Source organism: Zingiber officinale, chromosome 5B (assembly GCF_018446385.1).
Source record: "Zingiber officinale cultivar Zhangliang chromosome 5B, Zo_v1.1, whole genome shotgun sequence".
Taxonomy (NCBI): Eukaryota; Viridiplantae; Streptophyta; class Magnoliopsida; order Zingiberales; family Zingiberaceae; genus Zingiber; species Zingiber officinale.
The window spans coordinates 84,991,639-85,017,996 of record NC_055995.1 but is presented as its reverse complement, the minus strand read 5'-3'; the positions used below and the strand labels follow the sequence as shown (position 1 = coordinate 85,017,996).

Sequence of the window (26,358 nt, the reverse complement as noted above, 5' to 3'; positions counted from 1 at the left end):
ATTTATAGAGATTGACTTTTTGAGAATTTTGAATATTAAAAATTGATATTTGGGTAAAAATTCATTAACGGTTAAAAAATTTCAAAATATTTTCTACTGATAAGTAATAAAATCTTTTTTCACGGAAAAATTAAGATCTAATTAATTTCAATCAGAAAGGATGCGAAACAATTTATTTGAAAAAGTTACACAATTTTAAGCATGCAACGAAAATATTAAAGCAAATTAAAATTAAAATATGAATAAAGATTTAACCTAAATATGTTTTGAACCCAATATAGGTTCCTAAATACTGAATTAATGAGAAATTTTCTTGGAATGTACTTTCTTGTCACTTTTCTGATTTGACCTTTATGAAATCTATAATACCGATTTAGCCCTTGACAATTTCTTAAATTTGAAGTAGCAAAATTTGAACATGCAGAATTTTTAAATTTTTCTATTTATTCTTTTCATTTTGCATTTTTAGTTTTAACTTTATCAAATTCTTTTAGTGGGCATGCTTTAGCTAAAATTGTTTTCAAATTCATATTTTCCTTTTTAAATTTATATTCTTACTTTTAAGATTACATAAAGATTTGGACATAAACTTTATTCCTAAATATAGTTGATCAGGAGGTAAGAGACATACCTCACTTACCATGTCAGATCTGAAAGTGGATTCTCCCTTTGCATCATTGCATTCATCTGATGTGGCTCCCCCTTCATCAATGCTAGCTTCTGAGTTGCTTGGTTCTTAATGACTAGCTATCAGTGCTAGTCCAACATAGACTTCTATCTCAGATTCGAATGAAGAACTTTCATCCCAAGTGGCCTTGAGATCCTTGTGCTTGGTTCACCTTGGCCCTTTGTCTTTCTCCTTCTTGAGCTCTGGGTGGTCATCTTTTATATGCCCTTTTTGATAATTGTAGCATCGAACCTTTCTTTTGCTTCTTGGATTTTCCCGGTTGGCATCTCTTTAAATTTGTTAGTTTTAAAAAACTTTTTAAACTTCCTTACCATATAAGCTGTTGGTGCAATATCCCTTAGGTCAAGGTTGACCTGGTTGACCAAGCTTGAGTTTTGGTTTGGATTTCGATGTTTGACAATGAAAGGTTGATTGCAGAAGAGTCAAGTAGGTCAAGGTTGACCGGATACTTGATTGTGGAAGTCCTAGTGAGTGAAGCTAGGCAGTATGAAAGTCCTGGTGAGTGAAGCCAGGTGAAAGTCCTAGTGAGTGAAGCTAGGCAGTATGAAAGTCCTGGTGAGTGAAGCCAGGTGAAAGACCTAGTAAGTGAAGCTAGGCAGATTGAAAGTTCTGGTGAGTGAAGCCAGGTGAAAGACCTAGTAAGTGAAGCTAGGCAGATTGAAAACCCTAGTGAGTGAAGCTAGGTGAAAGTCCAAGTAGGTCAAGAGAGTGACCGGATACTTGGCATGAAAGAAAAGTCCAAGTGGGTCAAAGGGATTGACCGGACACTTGGTGAGGGAGTCCTAGCAGGTCAAGGGAGTGACTAGATGCTAGGCATGACGTACCAACAGGTTAAAGTTGACCGGATGTTGGTTTGGGAGGTTTGGGACTTGGTTTTGGGCAAAAACCAAGTGTTGGATCGATCAGTGGATCGATCCAGACCTTTCCCAATGAACAGAAAGCCTCTGGATCGATCAGTGGATCGATCCATAGGTCCCAATCGATCAGTGGATCGATTGGGACGCTGCTGCTTTGCGCGATAAGCGCTGGATCGATCCAGGCATTTTTCCAGAGCACAGAGGCGCTCTGGATCGATCCGTGGATCGATCCAAAGCCTCCCCGATCGATTGGGAATAATCGAATCGATTGGGATCCGACCGTTGCGTCGTATTTGAGCCGCAGGCGAGCGTTGTCTTCGGCATCTCTTCACAAATTCATTTCAGATCTTCACCAGCTCCTCCACAGCTCTTCTCAAGCTCGAGATCGCCAGTTCTTGAAGGTTCTTGGAGGCTCTTCCAAGTCAAGAGGCGGATCAAAGCAAGAAGAAGAAACTATGGTTAGGGTTTGTGCACTCATTGTAAGCTTGTAAGCTTGTATTTCTTTACTTCCCTTTCTTCTTCTTGTATTGAGTCTTGTAGGGCTTCTCCGCCCTTGGTAGTTACCATAAAGGAGAGTTTCATTAGTGGAGGGTGCGTGCGTTGTGTGGATCCTTGGATTAGTCACCTCCCTTGGAGGTGGATACCAAGTAAAATCCAAGTGTTAGCGTGTTTGTATTTGTTTCTTTGTATTTCCGCTGCGTATCCTTGAAGAAACGAGCAATGCCAAGCACCGGGCATGCGACGAGCTATTCACCCCCCCCCCTCTAGCTCACTTTTGGTCCTAACAAGTGGTATCAGAGCAAGGTTGCTCTTCACCGGAATCATCGCCGGAAGGGTCAAGTATAACAAGAAGAGCTAGAGGGTGAAGAAGTTGAAGCAAAATTGTCAATGTCAAAGAAATTCAAAAGCTCAACTTCTACAATGGAATTCCGAGATGGGCTCGGATTCGACACAAGGGTGGCTCCACCATACACTTCCACGAGCTTCGATTCTTGGAAATCAAGAATCGAAAATTTTCTTATGATGGAGATAGAGCAATGGTTTGCTCTTATGGAAGGCTTCAAGGCTCCAACAAACTCCAAGGGCAAGCTTCTCAAGAAAAGCAAATGGAGCTCGGAGCAAGTCCAAAGGTGCGAGGTCAATGACAAAGTGACCAAGCTTTTGGTAAATTTATTGCCAAGCACCATCCTTTGCAAAATTGAAGAATTTGAAGATGCAAAGGATTTATGGAGCAAATTGGCCAAGCTTCATGAAGAGATCCCCTCCGCTGTACAAGAGCAAGAAGTATCCAGAGAGGGTGACTCTTTGGAGCAAGACCAAGAGGAGGACTCCAAGGTTGAGAGATGCTCAACCTCCGAAGAAGAAGTCCAAGAAGAAGCTTCATCCTCAAGGGAATGCATCGAAGGGAACAAGGAGGGAGCATACTCCTTGTTTCATATTCAAGATGATGAAGCCTCCACCTTTAGGATTGAGGGGGAGCGATCCTTGGTGATGCCGGATCAAGAAGAAGGAGAAGCCTCTACATCCGGGTCAAGAGACGAAGAGGAGGAAGAAGATTCTACCTCCACAAGTCAAGAAAAATCAAATGGAGGGGAATCAAGGTCCGATCAAGAGGAAGCTTCCACCTCCGGATCCAAAGGAAAAGATGCCACCCCTACAAGCAAAGGTATAAATATTTCAATTAATAATAAAAATCATATTATATGCTTTGAATATAGGAAACATGGGCACTACAAAAGCAAGTGCCCTAAATTGGCCAAGAATAAGGGCCAAGTGGCACCTAAGGGCAAGGAGAAGCCAAAGGAGACCATCCCCGGAACAAAGAAGAGCAAGGAGCACATTGTGTGTTTCTCTTGCAATCAAAAGGGGCATTACCGGAGTCAATGCCCTAAGGGGAAGAAGATGGTCAAGGCTCAAGGAGGAAGCTCAAGTCAAGGGGGAGCCTCTAAGGTAAAAAGGAAGGTAACTTTTATTGAGCCTACCCCTTTACATTATGGTAAAAAGCATGATAGTTCTAATTTTTATCATTTTAATGCAATTTACCATAAGAATAGAAAGCATGAGGGCTTTAAGGAAAAGCATGTGGCCCTACATGCCAAAACTACCCAACCTAAGGTTAGGAAGGTAGATAGACACTTGGGCGGGAACACTAAGGATAATAGATACATGCCCAAGAACAAAAATGCTCATGGACCAAAACCTAAGGATTTAATGATAGAAAATCAAGTCTTGAGGTCAAGACTTGATAAAATGGAAAAGACCCTAAAAAGGATGGAAAATATCCTACAAGGGCAAAATGAGCAATACCTAGGGCTAGGAAAATCAAAGCCATCCAATGGCCATAGAGGGTTGGGATACAAACCAAAAGCTAAGAAGGATGTGCCCTCGTACCATAGAGTTCCATATAGTTATGGAACAAACCCTAGGTCCAGTGGTCAAGCCAAGAATACTAGGGAAGTCATCCCTAAGAGTATTTTTGCGATAAATGTGACTAAGACTTCTAAGAAGTCTAAGAAAGTCACTAACAAGGTCACAAGGGAGGCTATCCCTAGAGTTGACCTAGAAAATGTGACCAAGACTTCTAAGAAGCCCAACAAGGTCACTAGGAAGGTATCTAGGGAAGTAATCCCTAGTGAGTACCTAGAGCATCCAAGGAGCACCAATAGGTGTTGGGTTCCTAGGAGCATCTTCTCTACCCCATAGATGGGTTAGAGAGTGTCAACTCCGATTAGAAGGGTAGTTAACCCAACTTTGAGGAAATTGACACTCAAGGAGCATTTTCAAGGTTTTTGCTAACCTTTGAAAATGAAATGAAATGATTATTTACTCTTGGAAAGAGTAAAATGTGTTATAAAGGAAGAAATTTGAGATGACTTTAAATGGCACAAGAAATCAAGTGTTAAGAAATACCAAATTGGGACTTTGGTATTGTCTTAGGAATTTAAGGCAAATCTAAGCCTTAATTTAAAGTGATTACTCTTATGGGAAAATGAAATATGCCAACATTTGAGGAATGTTTTAAATTTTTAATTGGCATAATTAATTCAAGAGATTAAAGAAATGTCAAGTTGGGTTTTGACATTTTCTTAAGGAAATTGGGCAATCTAGGGTTTATTCTTAAGGATTAGCTAAGGGTTAAGGATACTTAGATAGATAATCTAGGTATATTTTAATTATGCTAAATCTTGCCACGTTTGGTTGCCCATTATATGCCATGACATCATGTTTTATTTGTGCATTCATGACTTATTATGAAAAATTTAAAAATACCATGTCATGACATACATACATCATGTAGTTATAGGAAATTTTCTTCTGAAAATTATTTCTTTTTGATGTATGCCATAACATTATCATGCATTATGTTATTTCCTTAAAATTAAGGACAAATGGCAGTTATCATCAAGTGGTATACCAAATGACATCCTAGGTGGATGGTCAATATCCACAAGATGCCTAGATAAATATGCATGATCCCTAGAATAGGGCAAAACCAAAATCTCACATCTCACAAGGACTATAAGGTGACTTGTATGTGTTTTAGTGCACATTAGATACAAGTGAGATGTTAGGAAGATGAATAAAACTCAAGATGTTGATTTAGTGCATTCTTTTGAGTTTTAGAGTCATCAAAACACATAGTTATGTGTTTTCCCATCATTGGGAAAGTTAATGTACAAGTCATGTGCATTAAGCCCAAGGAATGTGATGGGAAATTGGTTTTGAAAATGTTTTCAAAATGATTTTGGAAAACCTTGGTGAAGGCTATCTTTTGATAGTATTCACCATTGAATAGTTAGACATAAACTTGAAGAACACGCTAAAGTTTTAGCAAGTTTTCAAGCTTGTGTCAATTTTTGAAAATATGATATATTTTCATAGAAAACTATTTTTCCATGATAAAGTATACCCTAAACAATGTCTATACGAAATTTCATGATTTTTGAATTTTTGTAGAATTTTCTAGGGGCCTCTGAAGGTGACTAAAATCATTTTTCAGCAACTATCAGACCTCAATCGATTCACCGATCGATTGAGGGTCTCAATCGATTAGTGGATCGATTGGGAGCAAGCTTCTTGCGAACAGAAGCTTGCTGGATCGATCAGCCGATAGATCCACAAGGCCTGAATCGATCAGTGGATCGATTCAGAAAGGTTCAATCGATTGGAACCCAACTCCAATCGATCCAAGTTGCTGATTTTGTCTGGGAAGGCCTGATTTCAGCATTTTGAACCTATGTTAGTCTAGGTAACCATTCCAAACCCCTCAAAATACATTTGTATACCTAAAAAGGGTGTTTTCGTGTTGAAAACAAGGATGGATTGGTTAAGGAAGACTATATTGAAGTCTAGGGTGAGGTTTGTTTCAAATTTTGAATATTTGAACCTCAAAGCTTCTAAATTTGGGTTTCCTAAAGGATTAGGGATTCCAAGTAATTGTTGGTGCAATGACAGAAGTTACCACCATATCTTTAGGGGGAGGGACTCTTTAAAGGCATGAAAATTATTTTTCATGAACCTTGGAAGGTGGTTAACCTTCCGTTAAGTGGATAATGCTCAAGGATGGACATTTGCCTACATTAAGGAAGAATGTAGGGTTAAGGATAAATGAAGGGTATGAAACCTTCATTTGGGTCATTAGACCATGTTAATGCTCCAGAGCGAGCATTATTTGAAAATGAAGGGAATGGGTCCTTCATTATCGTGTTGGTCACAACGAGTGAAGTTGTGAACAACGATGAGCAACTCTTCAGGGGGAGAGTTTTCAACAATGGGGCATTTGTTGAAGTGTGCCCAAAATTGAGGCACGGGTTGATGTCTGCTCAAAGATGGGTTGATGTTGTTGGTTGCTACTCGGAAAACCTAGAGGTTCCACTGTACAAAAATTTTGTACAAAGGTCTGAACCTTTTCCTAGCTACCATGTGTTCTTTTAAATTAAATTTTGGATCGCCTGCGGAACTTAACACATTTGATCCAAAACTTAATCTATTCGTTCTTTTAGGTTTTGACTTGGGTCTCCTGCGGAACTTAACACGTTCGACCCAAATCACCTTAAGTTATTAATTCCATTAAATATTAATTTCCATAATTGGTTCCCAGTACTGACGTGGCGAGGCACATGACCTTCTTGGATATGGGAGCAACCACCACCGACTAGACAAAACCTTTTATAGAAAGCTAATATTTAATTTCCTAAAATAACTTTAGGTTAATCGAAAAGAACAATCAAATCACAAGGAAAAGAAAAAATAAAAGAACACAACATCGAAAAACATATTCGAAATTCTAGAATCGTAAGCCTATTGTATTTGGTATTATTTCCATAAATAACTAGTATGATGCGGAAAGAAAAATTACTAGTTATACCTTGTAGAAAAAACCTCTTGATCTTCTACCGTATTCCTCTTCTAACCTCGGACGTTGTGTGGGCAACGATCTTCCAAGATGAGAACCACCAAGCACCTTCTTCTTCCTTACAAGTTTCGGCCATCAAAACTTCTCCTAGGATGAAGAGGTTCGGCCACCACCACCATGCTCCAAGGGATGCTAGAAAAGAGGCTTCTTTTCTCTCATTCTTCTCCTTCTTAGATCCGGCCACCAAAGCTATCTCCACCATGAGAAGGTTTCGGCCACACAAAGGAGAGGAGAGGAAAGAAAGGGCCGGCCACACCCAAGGAGAAAAGAGAGGAAAAATAGAATAGAGTCGTTAGCATTGAAGCCTCCTCTACCCCCTCTTTTATAATCCTTGGTCTTGGCAAATAAGGAAAATTTAATAAAAACTTCCTTAATTCTTTTGCCATTGAAAATGAAAATTTATTTAATTAAAATAATTTTCTCTTTTCAAATTATAATGGCCGGCCACTCTTCTCCCCAAAACAAGGAGAGTTTTAATTAAAACAAAAATTAAAACTTCCTAATTTGTTTCTAGAAATTTATAAAATTTCTCCAATAATTTTAATCCCTTCATGATTGGTTAATAAAAGAAATTTTATAAATTAAAATCTTTCTTTTAAACATGTGGATAATTTCAAAAGGAAAGTTATCTCTAAAATTAAAATCTCCTTTCAATCTACAAATAAGGAAAGATATTAAATCTTTTCTTAATCTTTTATAGAAACTAATAAAAGAGAATTTTTAATTTTTAAACTTTCTTTTAAATCATAAATATAATTAAAAGGAAAGTTTTTACCAAAATTAAAATCAACCTTTTAATCTACAAATAAGGAAAGAGATTTTAACTCTTCTCTTAATCTTTTGTAGAATCTTATAAAAGGAAGGATTTAAAATTTTAAACTCTCTTTTAAATTATATTATCCACATAAGAAAAATTTTAAAATTAAAATTCCTTTTTATTTTAATAGGGCCGGCCACATGAATTCACCCATGAACATACCCATGGCCGGCCCTAGCTTGGTCTCCAAGCTAGCTTGGCCGGCCCCTATAGGATGGGTAAGAAGGTGGGTATAGGTGGGTATAGTACTCTATAATTAAGAGGCTACGAAAGGGACCGAGAGGAGGAATTGGTTTTGGTCTCCCGATAAAATTAAGCATCCCGTGCTCGCCCCGAACACACAACTTAATTTTATCAATAATAATTCATTCCACTAGAGAACTATTATTGAACTACCGCACCAATCCCAAATTACATTTTGGGCTCCTTCTTATCATGAGTATGTTAGTCTCCCTGTGTTTAAGATATCGAATGTCCACTAATTAAGTGAGTTACTGACAACTCATTTAATTAATATCTTAGTCCAAGAGTAGTACCACTCAACCTTATCATCATGTCGGACTAGGTCCACCTGCAGGATTTAACATGACAATCCTTATGAGCTCCTCTTGAGGACATTATCAACCTAGTATCTCTAGGACACAGTTTCCTTCTATAATCAACAACACACACTATAAGTGATATCATTTCCCAACTTATCGGGCTTATTGATTCATCGAACTAAGTCTCACCCATTGATAAATTAAAGAAATAAATATCAAATATATGTGCTTGTTATTATATTAGGATTAAGAGCACACACTTCCATAATAACCGAGGTCTTTGTTTCTTTATAAAATCAGTATAAAAGAAACGACCTCAAATGGTCCTACTCAATACACTCTAAGTGTACTAGTGTAATTATACAGTCAAGATAAACTGATACCTAATTACACTACGACCTTCTAATGGTTTGTTCCTTTCCATTTTGGTCGTGAGCTACTGTTTATAATTTATAAGGTATTGATAACATGATCTTCTGTGTGTGACACCACACACCATGTTATCTACAATATAAATTAATTGAACAACTACATTTATCACAAATGTAGACATTTGACCAATGTGATTCTTATTTCTAGATAAATGTTTTATACCAAAAGCTAGGCTTTTAGTATACATTCTAACAGATGTGTGCCAATAGGGGGAGAATGAAAAGACTTATGAAAGGGGGTAAGTTAGGCTTTCATTACCTAGAGGGAGTTTGCCCTCTTAGGGGGAGAATGAAGAGCTTAACTTATGTGTTCATTACCTAGTGGCATGAAGAAGGAGGCTATGAGATTAGCCTAACTTACATGTGGTATTGTAAGTGTTATTGTTGTATTGTCAAACATCAAAAAGGGGGAGATTGTTGGTGCAATATCCCTTAGGTCAAGGTTGACCTGGTTGACCAAGCTTGAGTCTTGGTTTGGATTTCGATGTTTGACAATGAAAGGTTGATTGCAGAAGAGTCAAGTAGGTCAAGGTTGACCGGATACTTGATTGTGGAAGTCCTAGTGAGTGAAGCTAGGCAGTATGAAAGTCCTGGTGAGTGAAGCCAGGTGAAAGTCCTAGTGAGTGAAGCTAGGCAGTATGAAAGTCCTGGTGAGTGAAGCCAGGTGAAAGACCTAGTGAGTGAAGCTAGGCAGATTGAAAGTCTTGGTGAGTGAAGCCAGGTGAAAGACCTAGTGAGTGAAACTAGGCAGATTGAAAACCCTAGTGAATGAAGCTAGGTGAAAGTCCAAGTAGGTCAAGAGAGTGACCGGATACTTGACATGAAAGAAAAGTCCAAGTGGGTCAAAGGGATTGACCGGACACTTGGTGAGGGAGTCCTAGCAGGTCAAGGGAGTGACTAGATGCTAGGTATGACGTACCAACAGGTTAAGGTTGACCGAATGTTGGTATGGGAGGTTTGGGACTTGGTTTTGGGCAAAAACCAAGTGCTGGATCGATCCAGACCTTTCCCAGCGAACAGAAAGCCTCTGGATCGATCAGTGGATCGATCCAGAGGTCCCAATCGATCAGTGGATCGATTGGGACGCTGCTGCTTCGCGCGATAAGCGCTGGATCGATTCGTGGATCGATCCAGGAATTTTTCCAGAGCACAGAGGCGCTCTGGATCGATCCGTGGATCGATCCAAAGCCTCCCCGATCGATTGGGAATAATCGAATCGATTAGGATCCGACCGTTGCGTCGTATTTGAGCCGCAGGCGAGCGTTGTCTTCGGTATCTCTTCACAGATTCATTTCAGATCTTCACCAGCTCCTCCACAACTCTTCTCAAGCTCGAGATCGCCAGTTCTTGAAGGTTCTTGGAGGCTCTTCCAAGTCAAGAGGCGGATCAAAGCAAGAAGAAGAAACTAGGGTTAGGGTTTGTGCACTCATTGTAAGCTTGTATTTTTTTACTACCCTTTCTTCTTCTTGTATTGAGTCTTGTAGGGCTTCTCCGCCCTTGGTAGTTACCATAAAGGAGAGTTTCATTAGTGGAGGGTGCGTGCGTTGTGTGGATCCTTGGATTAGTCACCTCCCTTGGAGGTGGATACCAAGTAAAATTCAAGTGTTAGTGTGTTTGTATTTGTTTCTTTGTATTTCCGCTGCGCATCCTTGAAGAAACAAGCAACGCCAAGCACCGGGCACGCGACGAGCTATTCACCCCCCCCCCCCCTTCTAGCTCACTTTTGGTCCTAACATAAGCTTCTTAGTCTATATCAAGATCCAAGTCCGACTCATATTTGTCCTTCTTATTGCTATCAGTGCTAGGTTCAGGCTTGATTCTTTTCTTGCACCTGCATATTTAGATTCATATAATTCTTATAGGATCGAAAAGAATTTAGATATCTCCATAATGGTATGATATTGTCCACTTTGGGCCTAAACCCTCATGGTTTTGCTCTTGAGCTCTCCCTAAAAGGCCTCATGCCAATGAAGATATCTTTTTTCTTATAAACCCATGATCTTTCCCATGTGTTTTCAATATGGGACTATGTTTGCAACCTTGCAACCTCAACAATCCTCCCTCAAACAAAGGACCACAGGGTCCCCCTCAAGCATCGGGTCACTTTTGACCTGTTTAGGGCCTCCCCTCAAGCATCAAGTCACTCCTGATCTGCTCAGGACTTCCCTTACTTTGTTCAAGGTTTCACCCACATGGTTTAATCTTGGATCATGACTCTAGCTCGTGCTTCTTCTGGCGATTAGTCCAGTGAAGAGCGACCTCGCTCTGATACTAATTGTAGGATCAAAAAGAATTTACATATTTCCACAATGGTATGATATTATCCACTTTGGGCCTAAGCCCTCATGATTTTGCTCTTAAGCTCTCTCCAAAAGGCCTCATGCCAATGGAGATATCTTTTTTCTTATAAACTCATGATCATTTCCATGTATTTTCAATGTGGGACTATATTTACAATCTTGCAACCCCAACAATTCTAATGTCGAAAAAAGACCTTCTAGCATGCTTACCTCTAGGTCCTTTGATATATAGTAGGCATCTATAGTCGATGACCACTCTAGAGTTATGGGAAAGGTGTTGAGCGTGTAGCGGGCTGAGTCCCGGTTGGTCATTGTTTCGTCGAGATTGATCAATCCGGTGATCAGTTCCTTAATCTTCGCGTGTAGTTGAGCTACCGCCTCACTTTTTTCCAGACGGAGGTTTGTCAGTTGGTTTCGAAGAATGTCCCGTCATGCAATCTTCACTTTGGATGTGCCTTCATGGAGCTCTAGGAATTTTTCCTAGAGTTCTTTGGCTGAGGAGTAGCTTCCGATGCAGTTGACTTCTTGAGACAGTAATACGCTTAGCAAGTGGTATTCTGCTCGACTGTTGGCTACTGTAACACCCGTGAATTTCCTTTATTTTTACAAAGCGTAAAAAGAAATAGAAGAAGAGAAAAGAAGTAAAAATATATGCATAAATGACCCGGGCTAGGATTTGAACCCGAGACCTCTTGTTTGAGATTTGTTTAAGTAGCCATTAGGTGGTGGTAAAGCATCACATGAGCAATATGAAACAATTACTTATATGTGGACTATGTGCGAAGAGATGCTCCAACTTTCACTTAGTATAAAAGGGGATGGATGAGATTAAAAACCTAATTTTCATCTCCTCTCCTCCTCTCCTCCTCTAGCCGAAACTTCTCCTTCCTCCCTTCAAGTTTCGGCCAAGATCAAGAGATCTAGGTCCAAGTTTCTAAGTTCTTTAAGTGGAGGATCTAAGAGGAGAGTTTTTGCAAGGATTGGTACGCGGATGAAGGGTGGTTTGGAGATTAAGGCGTTCAAGAGAGAGGATTGTCTTCCCTACACCTTATAGTAGTAAGATCTAGCGAAAGGATGTAAGTACCTCTCACCTGCAGTATGAGTAGCTTCGTTAATACATGAATGATATATTTTAAACGTGTTACATGTTAAAGGAGATAGATGCTATGATATGTAGGATGCCCTATAAAGTTTTGGGGATTAAGAGCATGCTTAGATCATCTTGGTTTGCTTCCCATTAAGTTTTGGGACTAAGAAGTATAACCAAGTGCCTAAAGTGCTTCCCTATGAGTATGGGGCAATTAAGTGCACATAAGGTGTTTGGTTAAATGCCAAGCAAGTGAAAGTACAAGAAAGTAATAGTTAAAAAGAAGTATTTTACTTTAGAAAGGCATGTACTGGACACAAGGTCCTTGGGTGGGCTCCTAGATCGCCCCTAGGCTCCTAGACCTCCTAGTAGTGCCTTAATGGGTTCGGGATTAGCTATCTCGGATCTTATTAAGGATGTGTGTAAAATGGTACAATGTCGAGCCCAAGCAAGTGATTATTATTTTCACTAATATGTACTATAAAGTTTTTAAACTTCATGGTTTATCTAGTGGAAGTTTCCTAAGTTGAGAATTGAGTTATGTAGTGCAACAATGATAAACTCAATAGTATGCCAAGATGCCTGTTTTTATTTCGTTACTAGCATGGTTTTCAGTTATCGGTTTGCATGATAAACTGGTTTGAAAATACATGACATATACATATTTCCGAAGTACGATTTTAGTATGAACTACGGGCAAAAGCATGTTTACAATGTTGCATTTTCTTCTAGCAGTTTTAAAAGCATGTCTTCTATTAATGCATCATTTTGTGAGTAGATGTTACTTACTAAGCATCCGCTTATAGATTTGCATTTCCTTATACTACAGATAAAGGTAAAGGAAAGCTCGAGTAGGAGGAGGCAGCGGGAGTAGTGCTTGGGGGTGTGTGCGTGGCGGAACAATGGAAAGAGATCAGAGAACTTGTTATTATAGGGAACGTGTAGAACTTTAGTTTGTTTTCTTCTCTCCGTTTTATATAAGATACTGGCACTAATTGGTTTAGAATAAATTTGACGGCTTGTCAGAATTTGAATGGGAAGGGAAAGTGAAAATAGAGGGAAACAAGCTTTTTCGGAAGCAAAGGGGGATCCTTCGCACGGCCCGTGGCACAGCCATGCGAGCTCGCACGACCGTGCGTTGTCTCCTCTCGGCCAAGGCAACATGGCCGTGTGGAAGCACACGACCATGCCCTTCCTCTTCTCGGCCAAAGGTGACATGGCCGTGTGATTCCACATGACCATGCCCTTCTTCCTCTCGGCCGAGGTGACACGGCCGTGTGGGATCACACGGCCGGGCACCTCCTCCTCTCAGCCAATGTTACATGGTTGTGTGATTCCACACGACCGTGCCTCTTCTTCTCTCGGCCGAAGTGACACGGTCGTGTGGGTTCACACGGTCGTGCCCCTTCCACCCTCTCCCAGGGGTTACGGCCATGTGACCCTCACACGACCGTGCCTTGTGTCAGTTAAGAGTACAACATCTGTCAGGGCCACACGACCCAGACTCACTAAAAGCTTCCGACTCCCTTCGGCCTTACGTGGTTGCAAGTCGTGTCCTACCAGTAGTAACAGTGTAGAATAGATCTATGGACCAAGCAGCATATAACAGGTAAGAATGCCGAAAATTTAGTTGAATGAGGAAAGAGTAACGTTTGTCCTATAGCTTAAGGGTATGAGTAAGGGCGGACGTTACAGCTATGAAGTCATTTTGCTCCTTCGTCCACAGGTATTCTTCTTTCTCCTCTCCTTATTGATCCTTGGGAACTACAAAATCATACTTGATTATTAAAAGCATTTCAAAATCAGTTTTTAGGAATACCTCCATTCGGCGTTTTCAGTGTGTGAACTCCTCCTTAAACTTTGGCGGATTAATGTTTGGTCCGACCATCGATTTCTTTGCTTTGGTTGATGGTTAGTCCTTCTGAAGTATCCTCACTCTGATACCACTTGTTGGTCCTAGTATGACCGGCAAGAGGGGGTGAATTGCCTAAAATGACAAAAATACCCTTTCTAAAACTTTCGATTTTGATTAAGACAAACACTTTAATAAACAAAACTAAATTACATAAAATAAGTACAACAAAAAAAAGGATTTATTTGGTTTACAACCAAGGAGGTTGCTAATCCAAGGTAAATGAAGCTCAACTAGTCGACTCATTCTTCGACACAAGTCGGAGGTGGAGAAGCCTCGTACATAACGCTGAACGCATAAAACTTTGAAGAACAAAATGGAAAACTTGAATACATAAAGTGTTGTACTGAATGAAGAAGATCATGACTCTATTTATAACCCACTGATCGAAACTAGCCATTTGCTGACGTGATATCTCCGGGCGCCTGGACCCTCTCCGGGTGCCTAGACCCTCTCCGGGCACCCCTAACTGTGCAAACTTTATCTCCACGCAAGGGCTTTGCAACGACATGTAAATTGATTTTTTTTTCATGTTCGGGTGCTCAAACCGTTGCTGACGTGTGTTAGAGTGTATACTAAAAGCCTAGCTTTTGGTATAAATATTTATCTAGAAATAAGAATCACATTGGTCAAATGTTTACATTTATGATAAATGTAGTTGCTCAATTAATTTATATTGTAGATAACATGGTGTGTGGTGTCACACACAGAAGATCATGTTATTGGTTCCTTATAAATTATAAACAGTAGCTCACGACCAAGATGGAAAGGAACAAACCATTGGAAGGTCGTAGTGTAATTAGGTATTAGTTTATCTTAACTATATAATTACACTAGTACACTTAGAGTGTATTGAGTAGGACCATTTGAGGTCGTTCCTTTTATACTGACTTTATGAAGGAACAAAGACCTCAGTTATTATGGAAGTGTGTGCTCTTAATCCTAATATAATAACAAGCACATATATTTGATATTTATTTCTTTAATTTATCAATGGATGAGATTTAGTTCGATGAATCAATAAGCCCGATAAGTTGGGAAATGATATCACTTATAGTGTGTGTTGTTGATTATAGAAGGAAACTGTGTCCTAGTAATCTAGGTTGAGAATGTCCCCAAGAGGAGCTCATAAGGATTGTCATGTTAAATCCTGCAGGTGGACTTAGTCTGACATGATGATGAAGTTGAGTGGTACTACTCTTGGAGCTAGATATTAATTAAGTGAATTGTCAGTAACTTACTTAATTAGTGGACATTTGTTATCTTAAACACAGGGAGACTAACACACTCATAATAAGAAGGAGCCCAAAATGTAATTTGGGATTGGTGCGGTAGTTCAATAATAGTTCTTTAGTGGAATGAATTATTATTGATGAAATTAAGTTGTGTGTTCGGGGCTAACACGGGATGCTTAATTTCATCGGGAGACCAAAACCAATTCCTCCTCTCGGTCCCTATCGTAGCCTCTAGTATATAGAGATTTATATCCACCGCATACCCACTTTTTACCCATCCAATGGGGCCGGCCAAGCTAGCTTGGAACCCAAGCTAGGGCCGGCCAAGATCAAGTGGATGAGTCATGTAGATGGCCGGCCAAAGTTTGGGTCCCAAGCTTAGGTGACCGGCCACTAGAATATTAAAAAGGATTTTTATTAAAATTATTTCTTATGTGGATATCATGATTTTAAAAGAGAGTTTAAAAATTAAAAATTTCCTTTTATAGCTTTCTACAAAAGATTAAGAGAAGAGATTAATCTCTTTCCTTATTTGTAGTTTAAAAGGATGGTTTTAATTTTTGGTAAAAACTTTTCTTATTTGTAAATCATCTACAAGAGAGTTTAAAATTTGAAATCTTTCCTTATTTGTTGATTAAAGGAGGATTTTAAATTTTAAGAAAACTTTCCTTTTTAACCATGTTTATGATTTAAAAGAAAGTTTAAAAATTAATAATTCTCTTTTATTAGTTTCTACAAAAGATTAAGAAAAGACTTGATATCTTTCCTTATTTGTAGATTAAAAGAAATTTTAATTTTTAGAGATAACTTTCTTTTTATCCACATGTTTAAAAAAAATATTTTAATTTATTAAATTTCCTTTTTATAAACCAATCATGAAGGGATTAAATTATTGGAGAAATTTTTATAAATTTCCGGAAACAAATTAGGAAGTTTTAATTCTTGTTTTAATTAAAACTTTCCTTGATTTGGGGCTTGAGGTGGCCGACCATTGTATTTGAAAAAGAAAATTATTTTTAATTAAATAATTTTTCTTTTCAATGGAAAAATAATTAAGGAAATTTTTATTAAATTTTCCTTATTTGCCAAGACCAAGGATTATAAAAGAGGGGGTAGAGGAGGCTTCAAAGTTAACGACTCTATTCTATTTTTCTTCCTCTTTTCCTTAGTGGTGTGGCCGACCCTTCCTTCTTCTCTTCTTCTTCTCTTTGTGGCCGAACCTCTTCATGCTTATGGAGTTTTAATTGGTGGCCGGATCTAGCTTGAGGAAGAAGGAGAGAAAGCCTACATCCCTTGGAGCTTGGTTGGTGGAAAAGATCTTCATCTTTTGGAAGCTTTGTGCTTGGCCGAAATTTGAAGAAAGGAGAAGGTGCTTTGGTGGTTTCTCATCTCGGAAGATCGTTGCCCACACAACGTCTGAGGTTAGAAGAGGAATACGGTAGAAGATCAAGAGGTTTTTCTAAAAGGTATAACTAGTATTTTTTCTTTCCGCATCATACTAGTTATTTTTGAAAATAATACTAAATACAAGAGGCATACGATTCTAGAGTTTCGAATTTGTTTTCGATATAGTGTTCTTTTGTTTTTCTTTTCCTTGTGATTTGATTGTTCTTTTCGGTTAACCTAAAGTTATTTTAGAAAATTAAATATTAGCTTTCCATAAAATGTTTTGTCTAGTCGGTGGTGGTTGCTCCCATATCCAAGAAGGTCATGTGCCTCGCCACGTCAGTACTGTGAACCAATTATGGAAATTAATATTTAATGGAATTAATAACTTAAGGTGACTTGGGTCGAACGTGTTAAGTTCCGCAGGAGATCCAAGTCAAAACCTATAAGAACAAATAGATTAAGTTTTGGATCAAACGTGTTAAGTTCCGCAGGCGATCCAAAATTTAATTTAAAAGAACACATGGTAGCTAGGAAAAGGTTCAGACCTTTGTACAAATTTTGTACAGTGGAACCTCTAGGTTTTCCGAGTAGCAACCAACAACGTGGACCCGAAAGTGATCAACAACAATGACTCTGAGACGAAGCGACTGTTCGGCGCCCTGGTGGTCTGGGCACCCTGACGGTCCGAGTGCTCAGACCAGTTATCCCTTTGCTGACTTGTCCAATGCCTTCTCCGATCTTGGCTTCATCTCTGGTCGCTTGGGTGATCCTGCGGCCTTCTAGAGTTGAGCTCACTCGAACCCAACTCTGGCCTTTTCCTTGAGCAGTTTTCCGTTCCGACTTCTCATCCCTCAGAAACACTACACGCTTCCTTCTCGTTTACCAGCGTACTTTTCCGCAGCACCTCGTCCCTCGGACGCACCAAGCCTGTCGACTCCTTTCCTGTGCCATCCTTCTCGCTTGCTACATTTTTCGCTCGACTTCTTATGTTCCTAAGCTCCTGCATACTTAGACACAATGATTAAACACAGCAGGACTTAACTTAATATGGTTGACCACATCAACACTAACTCGGGGTACTTAGACCATCTTCACCTTAAGCACAAATTAAGCAGTCCTTAAGACCGGTGTCGCCTAAGATTCCGACACCGCCTTATTGAAATCCCCGTGCAACATCCACATGTTAAGGAACTTAAAAGTCTTGCTCATAGCTCGATCCTTCGGAAAGGTGTGTACAATACCACAAGAGTGGTCTACGAGGCATCCAGGAGGAATGAACTCTGCATAAGGATCATAATCTACCATCAATCAGTGTGAATTTATTATCTATCCAATTTACAAGAAATCATACCATTGGTCCATGTGAGCCGACATCCAATGGAGTGAAGGTTTATACTTGGGCAAAAATTTGAAGATTTCTCATTTCATAATTGGTAACCGGACAACCCCCTTTCTTGTCTTCAGTCGATAATATCAAGTTGAAATCCCTCATGATCATCCATGACTCTGAGATAGTCCCACCAAGCTCTATAAGGGCTTTCCATAATGGTCTCTGAGAGACAATATAATGCAGTTTGTAAACAAAGGAAATCAAGAAAGCTCTCCTGGACACAAGACATCACACATGATAATGAATTTATTGATTAGTCATCATGATAATGTCCATATCAACTTTTTATAAATCCCAAAAGAGCAACACACATCTATGATTAGATATACCAAAATTATGAGTATGTCCCATACATGAGAAACACCTTTGCATAATAGATTAAAGAGAATCCTCTGTGAGTGTTTCGTTTCGAATAATGCCATGTTTAAAAGCCCCTCATGTTTCAAGTGACAACCTTCATTTAACACCTCCCGTGTGGGTTGCTTGGACTCGGTAATTGTCTACTGCTTTGCACATGCGCTGAAGCTCCAGGCATGACCATGCCTACTATCCCATTACTGGCTGATTTGGATGAGGAGGAGGACGTTGCAGCCAAATTCACCGATGCATCTAATCCGATGATGAAGAAGTCAGTGTTGTAGTTCGAGATGCCCCATTGCTTGATTCTTGTGTCTCTTTGGCCACTGATGTGGAAGAGTCTCCCAAGCTATTCAAGTCCTTCGATTTGCTAGCCATACTTTATCATTATGTGATTGCTGGGAAATCACAGCTTGTGCCCTTTGAAGAGTATCATTAGGAGCCAGGGGAGTGACAACCTTAACTGGGACTGAATGGGCACCAATTGCCAAGTGATTTGTATCTACAACCTCCTGTTCTCCTTCATTCCGCACACCACCAATGTTGCCTCCATGCCTGCCTTGTACTTTGCTTGTACCTTGAATGTCTACAAATCCTCGCAGATTGAGACCGGTTATGATTCAGATCCATAGATGTACCCCCTTGGGTTCGGTTAGCACTTTGATTGGTTGGAACATCTCCTTTGTAGTAGGCATCTTTTTGGTGTTCAATCCTACGACATTCTTCATAGAAGTCTGGCATAGTCTCATACATAATTTCTAAGTCAATCTGAACTCCCGTAAATAGAGTGATAGGAATAGTTGTGACCCACTCACCGATTATCGAGACTTCCACCAAAAGTCATGCAAAGGTCGATCTTCCACATGTCCTTGTTAATTTGTTGATGTAAAATGGTCTATCAATCTTTGAACCTATCAAACTCAATACTTTCAGAGACCAACAATTTGGGAAAGGCCATAAATCTATACCTATGTTGGAATGAACCTCCTGTCTTCGTTGTACAGAAAACAACTTGCATGTGCTTTTAAAACCAATAGGATTCCCAAAGAAAAATAAAGCCCTCTGAGTAAACCTTTCTCCCTATCTTGCAGAGTCTCAAGTCTATAAATTATCCAACCACTTTTGTGCATAAATAATTTGTATGGAACCCTCCATCTGCGAGCCATTTCCTCTACTCCATCTTGTCTTGGGTGTCTTCCCATAAAATAGCCCACGAGGTAGTATCCAATCTAGTTCTCCACTGTTTCAATGTCTTTATATTTGAACTGTAACCTCTTCCTTGTGGCCGTATGTTGTTGCAAATGTGTAGCCATTGTTGTGGGTGGACATATGGTATTCGAAGCTGCCATTGGAGGGGCCACACCCAGGGGCGGGAGGCCATATATCAAGTGACGAAATTAAAATAATTATTAAATATATTATATAATAATAATCCTTCCTAACTTTCATGAATAATATATATTTAATTGAAATATGAAAAAAATAGTCCTCTAAGGATTCGAACTTGAGAGGTGGGTTTGAAAAGAAATTATACATACCATTAGACCAATAATACATATTACTTTTTAAAGGGGCCAAATAATATATATACTAAATTATTTTTAAAAAATTAATATAAAATTAATATTATTTAAAAATTTTGGAGGGGCCGTGGCCCCCCGAGCCATTAGATAAATCCGCCCCTAGCCACACCTATTAACACTTCCATATCATTGACTCTATTAATTCCATTATCTGCCATATTTGGGTCCTTAGTATCATTGACTCCATTAATTTCATTGGCTGCCATATTTGGGTCCTCCATATTTGCATCCATTTTCCTTGTTTGACTCATAGTAGATTGACCGAGTCCCTTTTTTTCCTCTTCCATTGGTAAGAAAACATAATTGATGACCACCCAAACTAGGAAAGTGATCCTAGCCGAGCCTCAAAGGTAAATTGCCACCCAAAACAACCCAATTAGTATCTATACAATTAATGCAGGCAATTAATGTTAATAATTTCCACCAAATTACTTCCTTTTGAGCACTTTGGTCAGTTATTTTGAGAGATGTTTATTTGATAAATATAGATTCATAAATTGAGTATATATTATATGTTTGAATAGTCTTAAACTTATTTATTATATATCCATAATATAATTAATAACATGAGAGAATTTATGATTGAATCATAACTTGTGATTATCTCTATATGTGCAATTATGAACATATTAGAATTTCCCTAGTCGTTGAATTGGTGCATTCACCCATCATTAATTCTATAAGACTAGCACGAATTATATTCCTTGGTTCGAACAAGCAGTTGTTTCTAACTAGCTGGAGATATTACGATGCCGAGAGTTAAACATAGATGCTAGTTATGATAACTAGTTCATTGGAATGACTTACTGTAAGACTTCATATAGTTCTCTAAATATATGAATATGTCTGTGAAGTTCTTATTGTAACTCGAGTACAAGTTTCGTTCAACTTGAGGTATATAAGTCATCTTGGTCATGGAGACTTATACTTTGACATATTAAGCAAATATCTCTTGGAGGTGTGGACCCGAGATGATTGGGTATAAGTCGAAGTGTCCAAAGGTGTTTGGATAGCCCATAGAAGATTTATCGCTTTTTGCGAGGAGATGTATACCCTATGACCACTCGTTAGGATTATTACTTAAAGTCTTTAGCCAAAGCATCACATGTTAAGAGTATGAGACTCTTGTACACATGTACAAATAATTTGAATCTGCAGAACGAGGAAGTATTACTTGGGCTAAGTGTGACATAATCAACCTAGTGAGGGCAGACACATAGACCATGTCCTGAACCAAGTGGATATAAGACGTGTGAAAGGAACGAGACACAACTCACTGTACCTGCTGAAGGGTTTAGAATTAGTTCTGAGATCAACTATGATTTTTTGGTTAATTGGGGATTATGATGTACTACTAGGTGTCACTCATGATCATTCCATAATTAAGTAGTTATTTATGGATGACCAAGATAAACCAGGAATTTATTGGGTCACATGCACTACGAGTCTCTAAAGGACGTAAAACAAGTTAAGAGAATATTATTCTCAAATAAAGAGATAAATGTATGGTTAGACCATACATAAGACAAATATGAAAATATTTGTTAGAAAGAAAGCCCTGATGAGTCAAATCTCTTATGAAAGAGTTGGACACTATTTAATTTAGTCATGAACCAATTTAGTTTAGTCATAAACCAACTCAATTTAGTTGTGAACCAAACCAAGGGGTTAATGAGCTAATTTTTGGTTAAGGCATAATGAGTGAGACTTGGGCTTTCTAATCTAACTCATTAAAGAGGACTATATATTGATATGGTTAAGAGATAATTAATATATAATTCATTATTGGCTTGATTAGGTTTTGAAAACCTAAACCTAATATCTCTCCCTCTCTCTTGTTGTTGACCACAATAAGAGGTTCTTCTCTTGTTGTCGTGAGCCACCCAAAGGAAGAAGATATTCCTTTTGCTTCTTCTTTCTCTTCTTGATCCTTCTTCTTTGCTCGTGGCTAATACCTTCTGAAGATGAAGCTTGTTCTCTTGGAGTTGTATTGAGTTTAAATTGCATTTGAGTTTTAAGTTTTGAGTTAATTTTTAATTTGTAAGTTAAGTTTAAATTTGATTTAAGTTTTGAGTTAATTTTTAATTTTTAAGTTAAGTTTAAATTTGATTTAGGTTTTAAGTTACTTTTTTTTTTTTTTTAAGTTTTAATTTAATTTAATTTATTTTATTTATTTTTCATCACACCCTATCTATATTTTCAATCAGGGAATTCTATAATTTTTTGAGATGAGTTAAGTTAAATTTCAGGCTTTGGTTTAACTTGTGTTAGATTCAAATTTAGCTTTGGGTTCAACAAGTAGGCATTTTTTTTTGGATAAATGTCTAAGTTATGATGAGTCACCTATACATCATTAGAGTAATCACGCCTTCAAAATTTTCCAAATGCTTCTACCCACTAAACACAGTACAAAACTTTGGTCTAACCAGTTAGGATTAGTAAGAGGTAGCTTTAGTTAGTTCCACTAAGTCAAATGCACTAAGTCGAATCCATATCTTCCTAGACATGCATAGACACAGCTTCCCTAACCTACTATTATCCAAAACTTCTCTAGTACTATTTGTCAAGTTAAACTTTTGTCCCTAATTAAACTAGTCATAATTACCCAGCTGGGTAAATTATTATTTTGGAGGTGCCAACTAATTTGAAATCTCCTCCTAAATTATATAACTTTGGGCTTATGTTTTAGGTTTATGTCGATTTACTTTATAGTTATAATAAATTTAGTTATAGTTTGAGTTTAGATTGATTTTGTATTTATTTAATTTAGGCTTAGCTTTTGATTTATTTGATTTCATTTTATTCTTTAGGTTAGAATTTAGCTTAGAAGGTCTAATTTTTTAGATTAAGGTTGAGTTACTTGGTTTATTTTGATTTAGTTTTAAGTAGTGTATTTTATTTTTAGGTACATTGCCATGTCCCAGAGGAGTCTCTACCTGATAAACGGACAACATCTCTCCTGTAACTATGACAAATGAAATATATATATAATGCCACAAGACTACTCACAAGCTATCAACAACAGCTCACACAATTGGAACATACACAACCACACAGTTATATACACAGCTCAAACGACTGGAATAAAAAGAACATAATCACGCAGTTGTATAATAAGCAACTCACACGGTTGTAATAAAATATAGAGGAAGTCACAAAATAACGAACGCAAAATTATAAAACAACTAACTGTGAGCTAGCTCGGCTTGACACAACAACATTAAACCAAATATAAGAAACCACAAAGCTAAATTCCAAGCCCACATCAAATTATTACAATACCAAGTTCACGAATTCAAAACACAAATAAAGAAGGAAATAAAACTAGAAAACCGTCCTCGGATGTTATGTGGAACCGACAGTCAGGATCCTCCAAGTGTCCTTGTATCATCTACCTATTCCCTGGTGAAAGAAAACCATATCAAGGGGTCGTGAGTGATGGGACTCAACGAGTAATAGACAGATAGTGCATGAGCATAATATATATCTAGAGAGCTGTTACGATTCCGCAAGTGCACGAATTCGTCGTCAGTAATAAAGATTATCGATCTCACGAGGACTGGTTATAAGCACTAGCAATGGTTCACTTAGGATTAGCTAAACTACCGATGGTTGTAAGTTATCTAAAGAAAAGAGATTGGGAAATGAAAATGAGAACTAGTGAAGGGAGAGTAATTAACTTAGTTTATGAAGAGTTCTAGAAGTTCAGTTTCATTGTGGTGGTATTAATGTATCACATTCTACCCTTTGATCATTGTCCGTCAACATGCATTCGCTGGAATCTAAAGCAACCATTCTTAAGCACTAAATAGAGAAGATCCCTGTAAAATCCTGTTACGATTAACCCCTGTCACTAGAGCGCCTTGGTAGATCACAAGAACGCAACTCTAATTGGTGTCATTAAGGATAAAAATAAGGGCTTGGTTTGGTCTCTTACTTCCTTGTGGAGAAGTTGTCTCTCCTTTTAAGGAAATACCCTAAATGTCCGTGAACAAGTTACCCCTATCACTAGGGTCCCTCGGGTATACGATCAAGGATACTCTCTCTATGAGGTTAACAATTCCTACACAATTAACTAATACGATATGAAAATCTAGCAACAAGTCTCATACATAGTAGTTGAAACAAAGCAAGCAAAATCATCCAATAAATAAAGGCATAAATATGAGTCTTACATCAAAACCAATCCACAACTACTCCCTAATCCTAGAACAAGAAATCTACTCCATAGACGCCGGAGAAAAACCCGAAAACATAATGTAATCAAGCATACAATCCTCAAACAAGAAGAGAGAAAGAGAAAGGATGCTTATCCAACGACGACGAGTGATCTTCGGATCCAATCCTTTGCTTCTGGAGTTGAGGTGATGATGAAGGATCGCTGGACGGAGATCCTGGACGGCGTGGAATGACACCAAGGCAATTCTCCCTTTGACGGCTCGCTTCCCCCCCCTAGGAGAAGGGTTAGAACCCTTTTTATAGGCTAGGGTACGACGCCGCGGCACGACAGTGCCTTCTTTTGCTTCTGGCCGCGCTACACGGCCATGCCAATTGGCATGACCGTGTGGATATGGGGCTCGGCTCTTGGGACACGGCCGTGCAGGATCGCACGCCCGTGTATGGCTTGGTTGCTGGTCGTGGGGGGCACAACCGTGCAGGTTTACACGGCCATGCAAGGATCCACCTCTGTTTGGCCGCACGACCGTGCACTGTTCTTCCTCTGTTTGGCCACACGACCGTGTGAGGTTGCATGGTTATGTTCTCTGCCTCATTCCAGTGCATCGACAATCGCTATTTTTGCTCCAAAAGTTGTCCCTGTCAACACAAAACCTAACAAAGAGCAGATCTCCGAACAAAAGAGTATTTATGATGAGTATATGATAAAAGAGACGATCATGCAAAGAATATATATGCATAAAGCAAGTGAATGTGCGTTAAAATATGCATAAATGATCATAATATTTACGCACATCAAGAGCCAAAGGTATACAGTCTCATAAGGAAAAGTATCATGAACTACAGAGATATCATAATAAATATTCATACCTGAATCCATATACTAAGCTAGTAATAGAAGGTCAAGGGTAGTGAGGATCTGCAATAGTATTGCTCATAACTACAAGAGTATCATGTAAGGTATATACATACTACCAATAAGTAAGCTAGTGTATAACACATGCAACAGGTATATAACTCAACATATGTAAGCATATCACATGGATACAATAACTCAACAACATAAGTAAGCAAACAATATCATAAGCAAATCTAATAACAAAAATGTATGCACGGATGGCCACTCCCACCCACCCCTCTGCACCAACCCCTATATGGTAGATAGGCCAGGACAATGACAAACTGTACAACACTCCAGCTATCACTACTCTCGAGTGGCCGAGTGGACAGTTGCATAGTAACTAACTAGCTACGTAGCAATGGGGTCCCTGCTGCTCGCAACTCCAGCTACGACTACCCATGAGTGGCCGAGTGGGGTATGACAGGACAAGCGACACGTACTCCAGCTACCACTACCCATGAGTGGACGAGTGTGCGACTCTGGCCAACGCCTCTCTCAACCACAAGGGATACATGATCGTCGACATGCATACAATGACATGATAAATAGGATGCAATAGTCATCACATATTTAAATAGAAATCAGGTATATGCTACAGTAAGCCAACATACTCAATAAGGTACATGAATAGACAACAATAAAAACAAGTAAACATGATATCTAGTATCTACTAAATATCATGGATAGCAATAGGAGACTGTATAGATATCAAAATAATTATCTCAAAGATCAAGTGGATAAGTATCAAGCTCAGGAAAAATACGAGTGGAGTCAAGGTAAATACAGCAACTATCCGAATATCTAGCTCATGTGCAAAGGTCAAAGTACTAAAGAATCAAAGTAAGAAGTACTCACCTTTATCTGTCGATTATGCTAAACAATCCCACATTAAGACGCTCGTCCGAATATCAGAGTCCTGCAAATTACATAACGTATAATTTAGCTAATCATGTATGCAACAACTAGCTAAATCCTAAATCCAAAATCAGTTAGGAAACTCTAATCGTAACGATCATTGGTTAACCGTCGATTCATCTATCACACGAATTAGGTTTAACCCAACATCATCCTCTTAATTGAACACAACCAAATTAAATCACAATCCCCTTCATCAACACTTTCCCTTCCATATTTTAGATTTTTATATGAATTAGAACCCTAAACAGGAATCTAGCATTCAAAATTCATAACCTATAGATTTCGTTACCTCTACGACACATAGCTTGGCTCCTTCTCTGGTAATGGTGAATTTGTCCAACAGACCTCACCACCTTAGG

At 38.7% G+C, this 26,358-nt stretch overlaps 1 long non-coding RNA gene across 5 annotated transcripts in view; it reads right to left on the bottom strand.

Moving 5' to 3' along the window:
* Positions 1 to 18,418: 18,418 nt before the first annotated feature.
* The window catches only part of LOC121984749, a 42,611-nt gene continuing 34,671 nt past the window's right edge, over positions 18,419 to 26,358 (bottom strand). Inside the window, exons 5-6 of one of the 5 annotated variants that reach the window (XR_006112986.1) lie at positions 25,937 to 25,997; positions 23,079 to 23,406 (exon numbers count right to left, since the gene is read on the bottom strand). This is a non-coding gene — a long non-coding RNA (uncharacterized LOC121984749). Of the gene's footprint in view, positions 19,764 to 23,078; positions 23,407 to 25,081; positions 25,100 to 25,936; positions 25,998 to 26,358 lie in introns of those variants that run through there. The other 4 variants (XR_006112985.1, XR_006112990.1, XR_006112987.1 and 1 more) reach the window with 4 other exon arrangements.